The sequence below is a fragment of the Monodon monoceros genome, unplaced genomic scaffold (genome assembly GCF_005190385.1).
Source record: "Monodon monoceros isolate NGI ecotype Baffin Bay Population unplaced genomic scaffold, NGI_Narwhal_1 Super_Scaffold_10, whole genome shotgun sequence".
NCBI lineage: Eukaryota > Metazoa > Chordata > Mammalia > Artiodactyla > Monodontidae > Monodon > Monodon monoceros.
This window is the reverse complement of record NW_021703766.1, coordinates 4210030-4230470: the sequence shown is the minus strand read 5'-3', so window position 1 is coordinate 4230470 and position 20441 is coordinate 4210030. Positions and strand designations below refer to the sequence as shown.

Below are 20441 nucleotides of genomic sequence, written 5' to 3'. Positions count from 1 at the left end.
CATCAAACCCAAGGAGACTGCCCCTGCCCCAGTGTATGGCTCCCTGGTTTCTAGGTAGGGAGGAATTGGAAAGAATTAAGCATTTTTAAATAGGACGGAATAGAAAGTGGACTGCTTCCAAAATGCTGGTGGGATCACTGTTTACTTTGTGTTCCGGTTATTTGCATTCACAGCTTTGGGTTCCTCCGAGGGCAGGAGCTGACTCATTCTGTCTTCTTTCTGCCCTCACTGACTCACTCATTCATTCCCTCCTGCAATCATTCCACAAAGATGAGTTACAGGGTCAAGGCAAGTAAAAAGCCCAGACCCCAGAGACCTGGCTCTTGCATTGCATCTAGCCCTGCCTCTTTTTAACTGTGGGCCCTTGGACAAGCCTGAAAAACTCTCTGATTACTTTCCTCCAATGGAATAATAATAGTACTGACACCATAGGTTTGCTTTATGATTAACGGAACCGATACTTATAAACAGATATATTAGACCTTCAACAAAAGGTCATCGTTGTTGGTTATTAACTAAAATAAATCCTAAATAGAAACCCCAAAGGTCAGAACAATGTCCGATTAGTAATAAAATTCTCAATGGCAAACAAACAAAAATCAATCGATCAAGCATCGAACAGGTAAATGGGGGGAGGGGGTGGATGGGACCACATTTACAGGAAAGTGGGAGCTGCTGTTGCTATAAATACAAAGACAAAAACAAAGAAATTACAGTTTGATGCAGCTCCTACCTTACTTCTTGATAAAGGTAATGGGAAATCGGCCATTAGAAAGAAAAACAAAGATGGATCCATACCTCACACCACAGATCAGGGTAAATGCCAAAAGGATCAAAGATTTGCCTGTAAATTAAGGAAACCACAAAATGCCAGAAGAAAACGTGGGAAGCTTCCTTTAGAAGACTGGAATGAGAAAGGTCTTTCTAACTATGACTCAAAACACAGAAGCGGGGCTTCCCTGGTGGCGCAGTGGTTGAGAGTCCACCTGCCGATGCAGGGGGCACGGGTTCGTGCCCCGGTTCGGGAAGATCCCACATACCGCGGAGCGGCTGGGCCCCTGGTACGGAAAAAACAAAACAAAACAAAACAAAAAAACACAGAAGCCATAACAAAAGATGGATACATTCAAATATGTAAAAAGTCTTCTTCAATGGGAAAAAACAAAACAAAACAAAAGACAAGGCAGTAGAAAGTATTTGCAACTCAAATCACAAAGAATTTGTCTTGCTGACGTGTAGAGAAACCAACCTAAAAAAGAGAAAAGAGGGAATTCCCTGGCGGTCCAGTGGTTAGGACTCTCTGTTTCCACTGCGTGGGGCCCGAGTTCAATCCCTGGTCAGGGAACTAAGATCCTGCAAGGCATGTGGCACGGCCAAAAAAAAAAAGAGAGAGAGAAAAGAAAAGTGGGCACAGGATATGACCAGACAGATCAGAAGGCTCTTAAACACATGAGAAGATGTTCAATCTCAAGCCCTAATAAGAAAAATGCAAACTAAAGCGAAACTGTGATATCTTAAAAAAAAAAAACGAACAGGTTAGCAAAAAGCAAAGTTTGACAAGCATGCTTTGTTACTGAGGCTGTGGACACCCAGGCCCTCTCATACAAGGCAGTGAGAGTGCAAGTGGGTAGAACCATCCATGGGAGCCACTTGTCAATATCTAGCAAATTTAGAAATGTATGTGCTCTCGACCAGTCAGTTTCCCCTAGATGTCAACAGCACATAGGGCTCCCTGTGTGCCCTGGTCCCATGCTCTGGGATTCTGATGTAGTTGATCTGAGGTATGGCTTGGGGGTGGGATTTTTAAAAGCCCCCTTCGTCATTCTCGTGTGCAGCTGGAGCCAGTGGCCACTGCTATAGACATACTCAAGTGTGTGCAAAATATATTCAAGGTTATTCACTGAGCTTTATTTGTGGCAGCAGAAGCCCCCCCACTGAATAGATGACAATAAAGGTGTGCAGCTGGAAAGAGAGAGAGAGTAGGGGGGCCTTCTCTCTGTGTACGGCTATGGATAGTTCTACAATCTACTTCATGATCGAACAAAACAAGGTATAGAACGGTATGCTCAAAACACCCTTTTGTGTTGCTACCTTTGGGTAAAGTGGGGGGAGGGTTTACAGAGATATTTGTATCTGTTTACACGTGCATAAACACCTCTGGAAGAGCATACAAGAGAAAAACAACAATTGTACCTGAGATGGAGGTGAGGTAGGAAGCCAGACACAAGGGGAAAAGGGGAGGGAAGGAGATTTCATCATATACCATTTTACTTCTATTTTCTTCTCTTCTCTTCTATTTTTAAACACATGAATACATTACCTATTAAGAATATTAAATAACAACAACAAGGTGACTTCCATCCTGGATTTGATTCTACGGTTCAGGGGATCCTGGGGGGGGAATGCCTTAACTGCGTCTCTCCTATTCCTAGTTGCTATTGCCCTCTACTGGACTGAAAGTGTACAGGGTTGGTTTTGAGGCGAACCCTAATTTTGAGCACCCTGAGGTCCACGTGCCCAGCTAAGGCACAAAAATACACTGTACACCAAAAATAAATGCGGTGTGTGAATATTTCTTTAAATCAGGATGCGTACAATAAAAAAAGCAATCTAATTCAACTCACGTTTCTTTAGAAGAGAAATCAAATCAAAATATTGGGCACTTATTATATGCTAGCTACTATGTCAAGAACGGGGGGAGTGTATAAATTCATTCATTCATTTACTCATTCATTCATTTATTTACTCATTCATTCATTCATTCATTCCTGACAGTGGACCTATTATGTGTCCAAGGGGGGGTCACAAACCCACTTGCCTGTAGGGGGAAGGCACTTAACGTAAATGAGCCAAGCACACAGCCTGTAAAAAATTTCTTCTGCAGGTCATCGTCTTCTGGGTGTCAGTTTCTTCTTCTGAACTCCCATCTAAAGGGGGCCACTTGTTCTCAGACCCACCCCAGTTGCCAGGTAAGAATCCTAGCATGACCATACCAAGGCTTCCAATTGTCTAAGAAAAGCAAAAAAATCAGAATCTTTTTGTGAAATCTCTCGATTCTTAAACTTGGGTAATAACAATGTTACATGTAAGAGCTGCCTGGATGCAAATTTGAACTAGACAAATACACTCCCTGCCCTCATGGGGATTACAGTCTAGGAGGGCTAGGGGATTACAGTTCAAATAGGCCTACACAGTGGAGAGAAAGCAACGACTCCATGATGGGAAGGCCCAAACTTAGTGGAATTCAGGCATCAGGCATGTTTTCATCAGGGCTTGGCCTCTATCTTTCTTCATGTTTCTACTTTGCCCTCCTGTTTTTCCTGTTTTTAATAAATTTATTTTTGGCCGTGTTGGGTCTTTGTTGCTGCGCGCGAGCTTTCTCTAGTTGCGGTGAGCGGGGGCTACTCTTCGTTGTGGCGCACGGGCTTCTCATTGCGGTGGCTTGTCTTTGTTGTGGAGCACGGGCTCTAGGCGTGCAGGCTTCAGTAGTTGTGGCTTGTGGGCTCTAGAGCGCAGGCTCAGTAGTTGTGGCGCTCAGGCTTAGTTGATCCGCGGCATGTGGGATCTTCCGGGACCAGGGCTCGAACCGGTGTCCCCTGCACTGGCAGGCAGATTCTTAACGACTGTGCTACCAGGGAAGTCCTTGCTGTCCTTTTTGTATTAGTTTCATCTCCAGGCAAATTCTGCCCCTCTGGCTGCACAACCTACCCCAAATTCTGCATGGCTGACTTCTCATTCAGACCTCACAGGTTGCCCCTCAGAGAGGATTCCCCGGCATCCCAGTATAAAGCAGCCCCCTCTGGGACCTCCCCTGGCCACTCTCTACCACATAGCCTTTTGTTTTCCTTAGCAGTCATAGCTATCTGAAATCACCTTTCTCCTGCATCTCTTTATAACTATGTTGTCTATCCACTCCCAGAAGAATGTCAGGCCCATGAGGCCAGGGATGGTGTCCATCTCACTCACCATCGTATGCTCAGGTCCAAGCACGGCACTGGTCCCAGGTGGGCAGGTAATTTACAGTTGTTGAATGGGTGGATGTAGGGTGAGGGCGAGAGAAGAGTCAAGGAAGGTGATACTTGCATAAGAGTAGACATGTAGACCAATGGAACACTTCTGAGAGTCCAGAGATAAGCTCATACATTTATGGTCAATTGATCTTTACAAAGGGTGCCAAGATAATTTCATGGGGAAAGAGTAGTCCTTTATCAAATGGTGCTGGAACCACTGAATAGCACATACAAAAGAATGAAGTTGGGGGCTTCCCTGGTGGTGCAGTGGTTAAGAATCCGCCTGCCAATGCAGGGGACACAGGTTCAAGCCCTGGCCTGGAAAGATGCCACATGCCACGGAGCAACTAAGCCCGTGTGCCACAACTACTGAGCCCGCATGCCACAACTACTGAAGCCCACGTGCCTAGAGCCCATGCTCCGCAACAAGAGAAGTCACCACAGTGAGAAGCCCGCACACGGCAACGAAGAGTAGCCCCCGCTCGCCACAACTAGAGGAAGCCCACACGAAGTAACGAAGACCCAACGAGGCAAAAATAAAAATAAAATAAAATAATTTTTTAAAAAGACAATAACAAGTATCAGTAAGGATGTGGAGAAATTGGAACCCTCACATACTGTTGACGGGAATGTAAAATGGTGTATCTGCTTTGAAGAACAGTTTGGCAGGTCCTCAAAATGTTAAACATGTAATTATATATGACCCAGAAATTCCATGTATAGGAATATACCCAAAAAAATGGAAACATATGTCTACATAAAAACTTGTATGTGAATGTTCATAGCAGTATTATTCACAGTAGCCCAAAAGTGAAAACCTAAGTGTCCTTCAACTGGTGATTGGACAAACAAAAACATGGTCTATCCATACAGTGGAATATTATTTGGCCATAAAATGGAATGAAGTACTAATTCATTCTTGTAACATAGACAGACCTTGAAAACATTATGCTGGAATATTACTCGGCCATAAAAAAAGAATGAAATAATGCCATTTGCAGCAACATGGATGGACCTAGAAATTACTAAGTGAAGTAAGTCAGACAGAGAAAGACAAATATCAATACTATATGATATCACTTATATGTGGAATCTAAAAAAAAAAAATGATACAAATGAACTTATTTACAAAACAGAAACAGACTCACAGACATAGCAAACAAACTTATGGTTACCAAAAGGGAAGGGGGAAGGGAAGGATAAATTGGGAGTTTGGAATTAAAATATACACACTACTATAGATAAAACACATATAGTAGTATGTGTATTGACCAACTAGGACCTACTGTATAGCACAGGGACCTCTACTCAATATCTTGTAATAACTATAACAGAAGAGAACGGAAAAAAGATGTACGTATAACTGAATCACTTTGTTGTACACCTGAAACTAACACAACATTGTAAATCAACTATATTTCAATAAAAATTTTTTAGAATAATTAAAAACCTTCATTAAAAATGAAAAAAAAAACCCATTATGCTGAGTGAAAGAAGCCAGTCACAAAAGATCATAAAATATACGATTCCATTGATATGAAAAGTCGAGAATAGTCCATTTATGGAGACAGAAAGTAGATTAGTGGCTGTCGGGGGCTGGAGGGAGGGGGAGAATGGGGAGTGACTGCTAATGAGTATAGGGCTTCTTTGGGGGACTGAAGAAAATGTTCTGGAATTAGTGATAATGGTCACACAACTTTGTGAATATGAAAACTCACTGAACCGCACACTTTAAAGACGTTTAATGATATGAATCACTATGTTGTACACCTGAAACTTACACAATATTGTACAGCAACTATACCTCAATGTTAAAATGTTTAATGAAATTTAAAATTTTTATTTATTTATTTTTGGCTGTGTTGGGTCTTCTTTGCTGCGCGCGGGCTTTCTCTAGTCGCGGCGAGCGGGGGCTACTCTTCGTTGCGGTGCACGGGCTTCTCATTGCAGTGTCTTCTCCTGTCGCAGAGCGTGGGCTCTAGGTGCGTGGGCTTCAGTAGTTGTGGCACGCGGGCTCAGTAGTTGTGGCTCGCCGGCTCTAGAGTGCAGGCTCAGTTGTTCTGGCGCACGGGCTTCGTTGCTCTGCGGTATGGGGGATCTTCCCGGACCAGGGCTCGAACCCGTGTCCCCTGCATTGGCAGGTGGATTCTTAACTACTGCGCCACCAGGGAAGTCCTAATGGAATTTTTTACAAGAGTGAAGGAAGCCACCTGGGTTTGGGGCCTGAGCATCTGGGTGGGTGGAGGAGATGAGTCCAGTTTGGGACAGGTGGCGTTTGAACTGCTCATGGGACATCAAAGTAGAGACGGCCAGCAGAGTTGCAGGACAGAGACTCAGGACAGAGCCTGGGTGGGGCTACAGATCTGGAAACCATGGGTCTACAGGCGGTGCTCAGGCCAGGGGTGTTTGAGAAGGTCCAGGGAGGATGCTTAGGTAGAAGGTCTATGGTGGAGCCCCAAGAGTCATCAGCATGGACAGGAAAGGAAGCCCAGGAAGTAGACTGAGAAGAACTTTCCAGAAAGGGAAGAGGAAGCCCAGAAGAGCTGGTTTTCAGGAAAGGGGGAGCGACCAGCATGGGACAAGCAAGAACCCATCCCTGTGATATTAGGCAGGGGAGCAGAAGGGGGCAGCAAGTGGGGAGGGGGCATGAGACAGTGCCCAATAAATTTTTTAATCTGTCATTGGCCCATAAAATGGATTATGGTCAGAGACAAGTGTGGGTGGGATCCCCAGCCATGCATAGGTATTGCCTCTTTTGAGCCCCACCGCTATGCCAGATGGGCAAGTTATATAATCTATATTGATATATTATTAATAATAGTAATTATATATCCTATACATGATACAGTGAGTATATTATGCAGTATTATCAATAGTAATGTCTTTCTGTGGGTTGTGTTCTCTGTACCGAGCACCATGCTAAGTGCTTTACGACTGTTTTCGCAGGTAATTCTCATATCAGCCCAAGGAGACCGTGTCACTAACCCCCCAACATAAGAGAGGGAACTGAGGCACCGAGAGGTGGAGCCATCTCCCCAAGGTCACACGGCAAGAACATTGCAGATACTGTTTGAACCCAGGCAGTGTGACCTCAGGGATCTGAGCCTCCCCAGCAAGAAACAGTTTGGAGACTCTCACATTGACCCGGGGTATCTCAGCTCTGTGTGCTCTGAGACTAGAAACATCTGTGCTGATCTTTTTTTTTAAAATAAATTTATTTATTTTATTTATTTAGTTTTGGCTGCATTGGGTCTTTGTTGCTATGCACGGGCTTTCTCTAGTTGCGGTGAGCGGGGGCTACTCTTTGTTGCAGTGCGCGTGCTTCTCATTGTGGTGGCTTCTCTTGTTGCACAGCACGGGCTGCAGGTGCCTGGGCTTCATTTGTTGTGGCTTGTGGGCTCTAGAGCACAGGCTCAGTAGTTGTGGTACACGGGCTTAGTTGTTCCACAACATGTGGGATCTTCCCAGACCAGGGCTTGAACCCGTGTTCCCCGCATTAGCAAATGGATTCTTAGTCACTGTGCCACCAGGGAAGTCCTGTGCTGACTTTTTAAGACCATAATTTTTGCATGAGCTTTATTTCTTTCATTGCAAAAAAAACCTTACAGAATTGTTAAGGTCAGTGTCCCGGTTTCCACACTTTCCTTGGGGCTATAGAAAGAAAGAAATCCCCACCTCAGCTGTAATTAGAGATGGGAATAAAACATAACCCTGAAACTTGCTGTTCTCAGCAAGGTGGTCGTCATTCTGAAACAGTTGCCTTACATGGAATGGATATTTACAGAAAATGATATTCATAAAATCAGCACTGAGCTCACTCATTGTCAAATCTCTGAAAAGAGGCCCCCAGGAACTTTTGGGAAATGAAGATGCTGAGCAACTGACTGAGAGAACGTAATCCCTATGTCCTGAATGGTCTTTCTCAGAAACCATGAGTCACTGAGAGAACTCCGCTTGGGTTCCAGAAATCCAGCAAGAAGACACTGGAAGGGGCAACATGACCTGGGATTTTATCTGCCGTGAGTAAGGGCAGGGTGGGTCCAAGTCTCTGAATGGGGCAGTGTGGTCTAATGGCTAAGGGTTCAGGCAACTTCTCACCCAAATCCTGGCTCTGCCTACCCTTCCTGAGCCTCAGTCTCCTCTTCCATTAAGTGGGTACCTCCCACAGAGGAGTTATTTGAGGATCACATGTGGAAAATGCATATCAAAGGATATAAAAGCAGCTAATACCTTGAGTGCCAGCCCCCTGCCCCTTCCAAGTGGTATGTAACCTTAAACTGCCTTACTAGAAGTAACACACAGCACTAGAGTCCACTGGAATATAGAAACTGTGTATATATAAATAATCAAGCAAATGAGAGAGGGAAGTATGTAAGCAGGAAGCATTGAGCGCAGGGTATTGGCTGCAGCAGGTACAGGAGAGCTGAGAAGCCAAGCAGGTTGGTGACACACCCCCAGAAATCAGCCACAGGCCAGAGACTGGTGACCAGCACTGGGTCAGAGAGACAGAGAGGGGAGGAGGGGACACTAGAGTAGGGGCTGGGGTCACCCAGGGTTTGCTGCAGCTCAGAGGAGGTATGGCTGCTGCAGATTTGCTCCAGAGAGGGACAGAAATACCCTTGCCTTTTCTTCCCTCCTGCCCTCCACTCTCTCACGAGGGTCTCCCACTGCCAGACTCAGCAGGAAGCCTTTGACCAGGGAGCTGGGAAATCCAGCCTGCAGTGGGGACACCCTTCCCCCATGCCACCACCATCCACCCAACCATTCAGGGCCAAGGAGGGCAGGTGGGAGGAGCAGCTCTAATGCCCAGAACCAGGGAAGGAGAACATGTTTCATTGGTCTGACCACACCCTGAGAATTGTGTTCCGATGTGGAAATCGTGCTTAAAGGAGGACCCCAGCTGACACAGGGTGGGGATGAGAAGCCACAGATGCAATTTATCCTGCAGGAGAGCAGTTTCATGGAGGGCAGGGGAAGTGCCCCTCCATTTGGGAGGGGGTCTCTCTTGCCACAGATGGTAGTCTTCTTATACAACCCTCCCAGGAGCAAATCAACACCAGTTACAGGAAGAAAGAGTTGGAGTCAATATAAAGAAGTTGTCTTTCCGTTTCATAGCAATTAACACAACATTGTAAATCAATTATACTTCAATTTTTAAAAATATATTGATTGGGGGCGGAGTCAAGATGACATACTAGGAGGACGCGGAATTAGTGTCTCCTCATAACTAGGGCACCTACCAGGCACTGGTGGGGGACCGTGGACACCTAAGTGGACGGCAGGAACCCCCAGCAACCAGTTCTTTCAATTATAGTTTTATTTTTCCTAATATATTTTTTATCTTTCTAATTTTATTTTGTTTTTTATTCTTTGATATTGTAATGCTCCTTTTTTTCTTTCCTTCTTCCTTTTTTTATTTATTACTTATTTTTCTTTTTTTTTTCCTTTTTTAATTTATTAATTATTATTATGTTTTTTTTTACCACACAAGAAGCTTGTGGGATCTTGGTTCCCAGGCTGTAGGTCGGGCCCGAGCTCCTGTGGTGGGAGCTCCAAGTCCAAACCGCTGCACTAACAGAGAACCTCAGACCCCAGGGAAAATAAATCGGAGTGAGGCCTCCCAGAGGTTCTCATCTCAGCACTAAGACCCAGCTCTATCCCACTGCCTGCAAACTCCAGTGCTGGACATCTCAGGCCAAACAACCAGTAAGACAAGAATACAGCACCACCCATCAAAAAAAAAAAATGTTACAGATGAAGAAGCAAGGTAAAAACCTACAAGACCAGATAAATGAAGACGAAATAGGCAACGTACCTGAAAAAGAATTCAGAGTAATAACAGTAAAGATGATTCCAAAATCTCGGAAACAGAATGGAGAAAATACAAGAAACATTTAACAAGGAACTTGAAGAACTAAAGAGCAAACCAACAGTGATGAACAACACAATTACTGAAATTAAAAATACTCTAGAAGGAATCAATAACAGAATAACTGAGGCAGAAGAACGGATAAGTGAGCTGGAAGATAAAATGGTGGAAGTAACTGCCAGGGAGTAGAGTAAAGAAAAAAGAATGAAAAGAATGGGGCTTCCCTGGTGGTGCAGTGGTTAAGAATCCGCCTGCCAATGCAGGGGACACGAGTTTGAGCCCTGATCTGGGAAGATCCCACATGCCGCGGAGCAACTAAGCCCATGCGCCACAACTGCTGAGCCTGTGCTCTAGAGCCCATGAGCCACAACTACTGAGCCTGCGTGCCACAACTACTGAAGCCCATGTGCTCTAGGGCACATGCTCTGCAACAGAGATAAGCCACTGCAATGAGAAGCCCACACACCGCAACAAAGAGTAGCCCCCACTCGCCACCACTAGAGAAAGCCCGCGCACAGCAACAAAGACCCAACGCAGCCAAAAATAAATAAATTAATTAATTTTTTTTAAAAAAAGAAAGAAAAGAATTGAGGACAGTCTCAGAGACCTCTGGGACAACATTAAATGCACCAACATTTGAATTATAGGGGTCCCAGAAAAAGAAGAAAAAAAGAAAGGGTCTGAGAAAATATTTGAAGAGATTATAGTCAAAAACTTCCCTGACATGGGAAAGGAAATAGTCACCCAAGTCTAGGAAGCACAGAGAGTCACATACAGGATAAACCCTAAGAAAAGCACAACAAGACACATATTAATCAAACTAACAAAAAATTAAATTCAAAGAAAAAATATTAAGGGCTTCCCTGGTGCCGCAGTGGTTGAGAGTTCGCCTGCCGATGCAGGGGATACGGGTTCGTGCTCCGGTTCGGGAAGATCCCACATGCCGCAGAGAGGCTGGACCCGTGAGCCATGGCCACTGAGCCTGCGTGTCCAGAGCCTGTGCTCCACAACGGGAGAGGCCACAACAGTGAGAGGCCCGCGTACCGCAAAAAAAAAAAAAAATTAAAAGCAGCAAGGGAAAAGCAACAAATAACATACAAGGGAATCACTATAAGGTTAACAGCTGATTTTTCAGCAGAAACTCTGCATGCCAGAAGGGAGTGGCTGGGCATATTTAAAGTGATGAAAGGGAAAAACCTACAACCAAGATTACTCTACCCAGCAAGGATCTCATTCAGATTCGATGGAGAAATTAAACTTTTACAGATAAGCAAAAGTTAAGAGTATTCAGCACTGGGCTTCCCTGGTGGTGCAGGGGTTAAGAATCCACCTGCTAAGGCAGGGGACACATGTTCAAGCCGTGGTCTGGGAAGATCCCACATGCCACGGAGCAGCTAAGCCCGTGCACCACAGCTACTGAGCCTCAGTTCTAGAGCCCACGAGCCATATCAACTGAGCCCACGTACCACAACTACTGAAGCCTGTGTGCCTAGAGCCTGTGCTCGCAACAAGAGAAGCCACTGCAGTGAGAAGCCCACGTACCACAACGAAGAGTAACCCCGCTCGCTGCAACTAACGAAAGCCCACACACAGCAACAATAGACACAACGTAGCCAAAAATTAATTAATTAATTAATTAAAAAAAAACCACATCCCTGGTCAGAAAAGTACAATTAAAAATAAATAAATAAACATTTTAAAAAAACAGAGAGAGAATTCAGCACCACCAAACCAGCTTTACAACAAATGCTAAAGGAACGTCTCTAGGTAGGAAACACAAAAGATGGAAAAGGCCTACAAAAACAAACCCAAAACAATTAATAAAATGGTAATAGGAACATACATATCGATAATTACCTTACATGTAAATGGATTAAATGCTCCAACCAAAAGACATAGCCTGGCTGAATGGATATAAAAACAAGACCCATACATATGCTGTCTATAAGGGACCCACTTCAGACCTAGAGACACACACAGACTGAAAGTGCAGGGATGGAAAAAGATATTCCATGCAAATGGAAATCAAAAGAAAGCTGGAGGGACTTCCCTGGTGGCACAGTGGTTAAGAATCTACCTGCCAATGCAGGAGATACAGGTTCGAGCCCTGGTCCAGGAAGATCCCACATGCCACAGAGCAGCTAAGCCCGTGCACCACAACTACTGAGCCTGCATTCTAGGGCCCACGACCCACAACTACTAAAGCCTGCACACCACAACTACTGAGCCTGTGTGACACAACTACGGAAGCCTGCACACCTAGAGCCCGTGCTCTGCAACAAAGAGAAGCCACCGTAATGAGAAGCCTGTGCACTGCAACGAAGAGTAGCCCCCACTCACTGCAACTAGAGAAAGCCTGCGCCCAGCAATGAAGACCCAATGCAGCCAAAAATAAATGAATAAATAATAAAAAAAAGAAGGCTGGAGCAGCAATTCTCATATCAGACAAAATAGACTTTAAAATAAAGATTATTACAAGAGACAAAGAAGGATGCTACATAATGATCAAGGGATCAACCCAAGAAGAAGACGTAACAATTACAAATATTTATGCACCCAACATAGGAGCACCTCAATACATAAGGCAAATGCTAACAGCCATAAAAGGGGAAATCGACAGTAACACAATAATACTAGGGGACTTTAACACCTCACTTACACCAATGGACAGATCATCCAAAATGAAAATAAATAAGGAAACACAAGCTTTAAATGACACATTAAACAAGATGGATTTAATTGATATTTATAGGACATTCCATCCAAAAACAACAGAATACACTTTCTTCTCAAGTGCTCATAGAACATTCTCCAGGATAGACCATATCCTGGGTCACAAATCAAGCCTTGGTAAATTTAAGAAAATTGAAATCATATCAAGTATCTTTTCCGACCACAATGCTATGGGACTAGATATCAATTACAGGAAAAAAACTGTAAGAAAATACAAATACATGGAGGCTAAACAATACTCTACTAAATAACCAAGATATCACTGAATAAATCAAAGAGGAAATCAAAAAATACCTAGAAACAAATGACAATGAAAACACAACTACCCCAAACCTATGGGATGCAGCAAAAAAAATTCTAAGAGGGAAGTTTATAGCAATACAATCCTACTTCAAGAAACAAGAAACATCTCAAATAAAGAAACTAACCTTACACCTAAAGCAATTAGAGAAAGAAGAACAAAAAAACCCCCAAAGTTAGCAGAAGGAAAGAAATCATAAAGATCAGATCAGAAATAAATGAAAATAAATGAAGGAAACAATAACAAAGATCAATAAAACTAAAAGCTGGTGCTTTGAGAAGATAAAATTGATAAACCATTAGCCAGACTCACCAAGAAAAGAAGGGAGAGGACTCAAATCAACAGAATTAGAAATGAAAAAGGAGAAGTAACAACTGACACTGCAGAAATACAAAGGATCATGAGAGATTACTACAAGCAACTATATGCCAATAAAATGGACAACCTGGAAGAAACGGACAAATTCTTAGAAAAGCACCAGCTTCCAAGACTGAACCAGGAAGAAATAGAAAATATAAACAGACAATTCACAAGCACTGAAATTGAAACTGTGATTAAAAATCTTCCAACAGGGCTTCCCTGGTGGCGCAGTGGTTGAGAGTCTGCCTGCCGATGCAGGGGACACAGGTTTGTGCCCCGGTCCGGGAGGATCCCGCGTGCCGCGGAGCGGCTGGGCCCGTGAGCCATGGCCGTTGAGCCTGCGTGTCTGGAGCCTGTGCTCCCCAACGGGAGAGGCCACAACATACCAGTGAGAGGCCCACATACCACAAAAAAAAAAAAATTTCCAACAAACAAAAGCCCAGGACCAGATGGCTTCACAGGCAAATTCTATCAAACATTTAGAGAAGAACTAACACCTATCCTTCTCAAACTCTTCCAAACTATAGCAGAGGGAGGAACACTCCCAAACTCATTCTATGAGGCCACCATCACCCTGATACCAAAACCAGACAAAGATGTCACAAAGAAAGAAAACTACAGGCCAATATCACTGATGAACATAGATGCAAAAATCCTCAACAAAATACTAACAAACAGAATCCAACAGCACATTAAAAGGATCATACACCATGGTCAAGTGGGGTTTATCCCAGGAATGCAAGGATTCTTCAATATATGCAAAGTAATCAATGTGATACACCATATTAACAAACTGAAGGATAGAAACCATATGATCATCTCAATAGATGCAGTAAAAGCTTTTGACAAAATTCAACTCCCATTTACGATAAAAACCCTCCAGAAAGTAGGCATAGAGGGAACCTACCTCAACACAATAAAGACCATATATGACAAACCCACAGCCAACATGTGATGATGAAACCATTTGATGATGAAAAACTGAAACCATTGATGAAAAACTGAAACCATTTCCTCTAAGATTGGGAACAAGACAAGGTTGCCCACTCTCACCATTATTACTCAACATAGTTTTGGAAGTTTTAGCCACAGCAATCAGAGAAGAAAAATAAATAAAAGGAATCCAAATTGGAAAAGAAGAAGTAAAACTGTCACTGTTTGCAGATGACATGATACTATACATAGAAAATCCTAAAGATGCTACCAGAAAACTACTAGAGCTAATCAATGAATTTGGTAAAGTAGCAGGATACAAAATTAATGCACAGGAATCTCTTGCATTCCTATACACTAATGATGAAAAATCTGAAAGTGAAATTAAGGAAACACTCCCATTTACCATTGCAACAAAAAGAATAAAATACCTAGGAATAAACCTACCTAAGCAGAAAAAAGACCTGTATACAGAAGACTATAAGACACTGATGAAAGAAATTAAAGATGATACAAACAGATGGAGAGATATACTATGTTCTTGGATTGGAAGAATCAACATTGTGAAAATGACTATGCTACCCAAAGCAATCTACAGATTCAGTGCAATCCCTATCAAGCTACCACTGGCATTTTTCACAGAACTAGAACAAAAAATTGCACAACTTGTATGGAAACACAAAAGACCCCGAATAGCCAAAACAATCCTGAGAAAGAAAAATGCAGCTGGAGGAATCAGGCTTCTGGACTTCAGACTATACTACAAAGCTACAGTAATCAAGACAGTATGGTACTGGCACAAAAACAGAAATATAGATCAATGGAACAGGATAGAAAGCCCAGAGATAAACCCACGCACATATGGTCACCTTATCTTTGATAAAGGAGGCAAGAATATACAGTGGAGAAAAGACAGCCTCTTCAAGAACTGGTGCTGGGACAACTGGACAGCTACATGTAAAGGAATGAAATTAGAACACTCCCTAACACCATACACAAAAATAAACTCAAAATTGATTAAAGACCTAAATGGAAGGCCAGACGCTATAAAACTCTTAGAGGAAAACATAGGCAGAACTGTCTATGACATCAATCACAGCAAGATCCTTTTTGACCCACCCCCTAGAGTAATGGAAATAAAAACAAAAATAAACAAATGGGACCTAATGAAACTTGAAAGCTTTTGCACAGCAAAGGAAACCATAAACAAGATGAAAAGACAACCCTCTGAATGGGAGAAAATATTTGCAAACAAAGCAACTGACAAAGGATTAAGCTCCAAAATATACAAGCAACTCATGCAGCTCAATATCAAAAAACAAACAACCCAATCCAAAAATGGGCAGAAGACGTAAATAGATATTTCTCCAAAGAAGATATACAGACTGCCAACAAACACATGAAAAGATGCTCAACATCACTAATCATTAGAGAAACACAAATCAAAACTACGATGAGGTATCACCTCACACTAGTCAGAATAGCCATCATCAAAAAGTCTATAAACAATAAATGCTAGAGAGGGTGTGGAGAAAAAGGAACCCTCCTACACTGTTGGTGGGAATGTACATTGATACAGCCACTGTGGAGAACAGTATGGAGGTTCCTTAAAAAAACTAAAAATAGAACTACCATGTGATCCAGCAATCCCACTATTGGGCATATACCCTGAGAAAACCATAATTCAGAAAGAGTCATGTACCACGATGTTCATTGCAGCTCTATTTAAAATAGCCAGGACATGGAAGCAGCCTAAGTGTACATCGACACATGAATGGATACAGAAGATGTGGCATGGGCTTTCTGGTGGTGCACTGGTTAAGAATCCGCCTGCCAATGCAGGGGACACGGGTTGAAGCCCTGGTCCGGGAAGATCCCACATACCGCGGAGCAACTAAGCCCGTGCAACACAATTACTGAGCCTGCGCTCTAGACCCCGCAAGCCACAACTACTGAGCCCACGTGCCAGAACTGAAGCCCGTGCACCTAGAGCCTGTGCTCCGCAACAAGAGAAGCCACTGCAATGAGAAGCCCGCACACCACAATGGAGAGTAGCCCCTGCTCGCCACAAATAGAGAAAAGCCCGTGCATAGCAGCAAAGAACAAATGCAGCCCAAAATAAATAAATAAATATTTTTAAAAACGAAGATGTGGCACATATATACAATGGAATATTACTCAGCCATAAAAAGAACTGCAATTGAGTTATTTGTAATGAGGTGGATGGACCTAGAGACTGTCATACAGAGGGAAGTAAGTCAGAAAGAGAAAAACAAATACCATATGTTAACACATATATATGGAATCTAAAAAAAAAATGGTTCTGATGAACCTAGGGGCAGGACACGAATAAAGACTCAGGCGTAGAGAATGGACATGAGGACACGGGGAGGGGGAAGGGTAAGCTGGGACAAAGTGAGAGAGTAGCCCTGACATATATACACTACCAAATGTAAAATAGATAGCTAGTGGGAAGCAGCTGCATGGCACAGAGAGATCAGCTCGGTGCTTTGTGACCACCTAGAGAGGTGGGATAGGGAGGGTGTGAGGGACACGCAAGAGGGAGGAGATATGGGGATATATGTATATGTATAGTTGATTCACTTTGTTATACAGTAGAAACTAACACAACACTGTAAAGCAACTATACTCCAATAAAGACGTTAAAAAATATATGTATATACATATATATATGTATATATATATAGATTAAAGAAAAAAGAAGAAGCTCCTTCCAGTGGAGCCCTCTGAGAGATAATGAGTCCCCCGTCACAGCAAAAGATCCGTGAGCGTTAATTCTTGATTTAGTGACTGTTGCTTTTCTGAACTAGATTCTACTTTTTTTTTTTTGTTTCAGCAGCCATGGCTCACGGGCCTAGCCACTCCACGGCATGTGGGATCTTCCCAGACCGGGGCACGAACTGGTGTCCCCGGCATCGGCAGGCGGACTCTCAACCACTGCGCCACCAGGGAAGCCTAGATTCTACTTTTGACATGACAAAGAAGTTTCAGTAACACAGAAGATCTTGCGTCATTGGTTAAACTTTTTTTTTTTTTTAAACTGTGAAACCCAGATTGGGACTTGAACCCACGGTCTTTTTTTTTTTCCTTTTAATGAATTTATTTTTTTATTTATTTAGTATTTATTTTGGGCTGCGTTGGGTCTTCGTTGCTGCACGCGGGCTTTCTCTAGTTGCAGTGAGCAGGGGCTCCTCTTTGTTGCAGTGCACAGGCTTCTCATTGCGGTGGCTTCTCTTGTTGCGGAGCTCAGGCTCTAGGCACGCAGGCTTCAGTAGTTGTGTCACGCAGGCTCAGTAGTTGTGGCTCGTGGGCTCTAGAGCGCAGGCTCAGTAGTTGTGGCGCATGGTCGTAGTTGTGGCGCATGGTCTTAGTTGCTCAGCGGCATGTGGGATCTTCCCGTATCAGGGCTCGAACCCATGTCCCCTGCATTAGCGGGTGGATTCTTAACCAGTGTGCCACCAGGGAAGTCCCATCAGTTAAACTTTTAAACTTGCTTTGTAAAAACCCTCTGTTTTGTTTCCCCTTAACAGGCTATAAATTCCTCTCAGACAGGAACATGTTTATAGTTCTGCCTGATTTTAAGCAAACATAATACATGAAAACCTTGGTTCTTGGTTCCACTAAAACAAACCAAAAACAAACCAAAACAAAACAAAATTTACCACTGAATTCCTTTCAACAATAATTTTCCCTAGAGCGTTTAAAATATACTATCAGGGTCCAATAAGGTTTTTTTCTGAAGTGTTTATTTTATGCTGGCAAAGGGAAACTATTATACAGAGGAAGCCTACAGAGAGGAAATTAATGTGAACAATATGCAAATAAAAAGCCACAGTTGTCTGCAGTATGTGTTAAAGTAAGCATCCCTTTGGCTTTTAGCAGCCCATAACAGCAGCCTGCAGTAGGTAAAGAAATATCGTTTACTAACAGAGAATACGCCATTGAATTCAATAGATATAATAAATTTAAAATTAATTTTAAATTTAATATTAAATAAATTTAAATAAATTTAAAAACCAGTTTCATATTTGGACATTTAGTAGCGAAAAAGGAAGGAAAAATAGCAGAGAAAACAGAAAATGAGAAATTGGAAGAAACGGGAAAAAAGCAGAGAACTTCAGAAAGACAAGGAAGCTTTCTTATGCTATAAAATCAGGATTTTGGTCAATCAGCTAATAGTGAATCTAAGAAGTCAGTTGTCCCAGGGAATCACCTTAAATTCATCCATACCGTGAGTATTTAACTGGACCTAACACTTGCGTGTACATTCTTCTTTGAGCATGGGCTGGCTGAAACAGGCCTGTGTATTTCTTTCTTTCTTTCTTTTTTTTTTTTAATAGAAGTATAGCTGATTTACAATGTTGTGTTAGTTTCCGGTATACGGCAAAGTGATCCAGTTACATTTATATTAATTCTTTTTCAGATTATTTTCCATTATAGATTATTATAAGGTATTGAATACAGTTCCCTGTGCCAGATAGTAGGTCCGTGTTGTTTACCTATTTTAAATATAGTAGTGTATATCTGTTAATCCCAAATCCCTGATTTATCCCTCCTCCCCCTTTCCTCTTTGGGAATCATAAGTTTGTTATGTCTGTGGGTCTATTTCTGCTTTGTAAATAAGTTCATTTGTTTCATTTTTTTACATTGCACAGATAAGTGACATCGTATGGTGTTTGTCTTTCTCTGTCTGACTTAATTTAGTATGATAATCTCCAGGCCCATCCGTGTTGCTGCAAATGGCATTATTTCATTCTTTTTTATAAGCCTGGGTCTTTCTTCTCACATGGACCACATCTATAACTCTTCTGCTACAATTTCCCATTTCCTGTTTTTTATGGCAGCTGGAGAACCTAAAGGTGCTTTCAAATCCATCCATGTGTACAACGATGCCCCCCACCTGGGGCTCACAATTTCCTTCCATTTTCTCTGTCCCAGTTTCTACAGTTCATTTGATGTCAATTTCCTCAGTCACTCGCTTCAAGTTTTCCCAAGTTTCTTATCAGTTTTCATAGAGACAATATTCTTTTTTTTACCCTCACATTTCCACAATTTCTGTAACACTTAATTGAATCGATTAGTGACAATAATAAACACAACTGCTATACACAAATTTGGGAGCAAACACAACTGACTCTACCTAAGCACAGAGGCCAAAGGTAGGGGGAGAAGTACATAGGTGGAGGGTTCAATGTGTTTGTGTGTTTCGCAGAAGAAATGGGACAGGTACATTAATCTAGTGAGTCAATAAAGTGGAAGTTGGTTCAGAGAGCATCTTAAACAAATAAGTGTATAAAAATTAAAATTTGCTTAGACATTAGAAGCTAGAAGTGCCTTTTTTTTTTTTTTTTTTTTTGGCCGTGTTGTGTGGCATGCAGGATCCTAATTCCCCGACTAGGGATCAAACCCATGGCCCCCTGTAGTGGAAGCGCAGAGTCCCAGCCTCCCAACCACTGGACCACCAAGGAAGTCCCCAGAGGTTTTGCATTAGGTCATTTTAATCGATCATCCACTCATTCTTTCATTCAATAAATATTCCTTCCGTGACCTCACAATACTAGACATATTGCTGGCTACAGGCTGATTGGCAGGGTTGCTTTATTGTGCCCATTTTATTTTATTCTTTTCAATTAATTAATTTATTTATTTTTGGCTGTGTTGGGTCTTCATTGCTGTGCACGGGCTTTCTCTAGCTGTGGCAAGCAGGGGCTACTCTTTGTTGCAGTGCGCAGGCTTCCCATTGTGGTGGCTTCTCTTGTTGCGGAGCACGGGCTCTAGGCGCATGGGCTTCAGTAGTTGTGGCACGTGGGCTCAGTAGTTGCGGCACGTGGGCTCAGTAGTTGCGGCACACGGGCTTAGTTGCTCCGCGGCATGTGGGATCTTCCCGGACCAGGGCTCAAACCCCTGTCCCCTGCACTGGCGGGCAGATTCTTAACCACTGCGCCACCAGGGAAGCCCCTGCCCATTTTATTAATGGGACGACTGAGGCTCAGCCATCTGTCCATTGCCACACACATGTAAGTACAAGTGCTGGGTCTCCTGGTTGTACATCCTCATGTGCTCCCTACCATGTAATGCTGTGGCTTCATATTTCCCTTCCCCTTAGGCCAGAAATTCAGGTTCTTATGACAGTATGAGGGAGAAAGCAGACAACTCTACAAGCCATTTGGAAAACTAAAGATAAATAGATTGAAAGCCAAATTTTCCCAGTGTT

The 20441-nt window shown here is 42.8% G+C and overlaps 1 protein-coding gene across 3 annotated transcripts in view; it reads right to left on the bottom strand.

The window, feature by feature from the left end:
• COTL1 (coactosin like F-actin binding protein 1) overlaps positions 1–20441 on the bottom strand; it is a 77711-nt gene that overhangs the window by 44372 nt on the left and 12898 nt on the right. Inside the window, exon 1 of one of the 3 annotated variants that reach the window (XM_029204086.1) lies at positions 3967–4247. The exons of the other annotated variants lie outside the window; for them this stretch is intronic. The gene's annotated coding sequence lies outside the window, so the exon portion shown is untranslated. Of the gene's footprint in view, positions 1–3966; positions 4248–20441 lie in introns of those variants that run through there. 3 annotated transcript variants of the gene reach the window in all.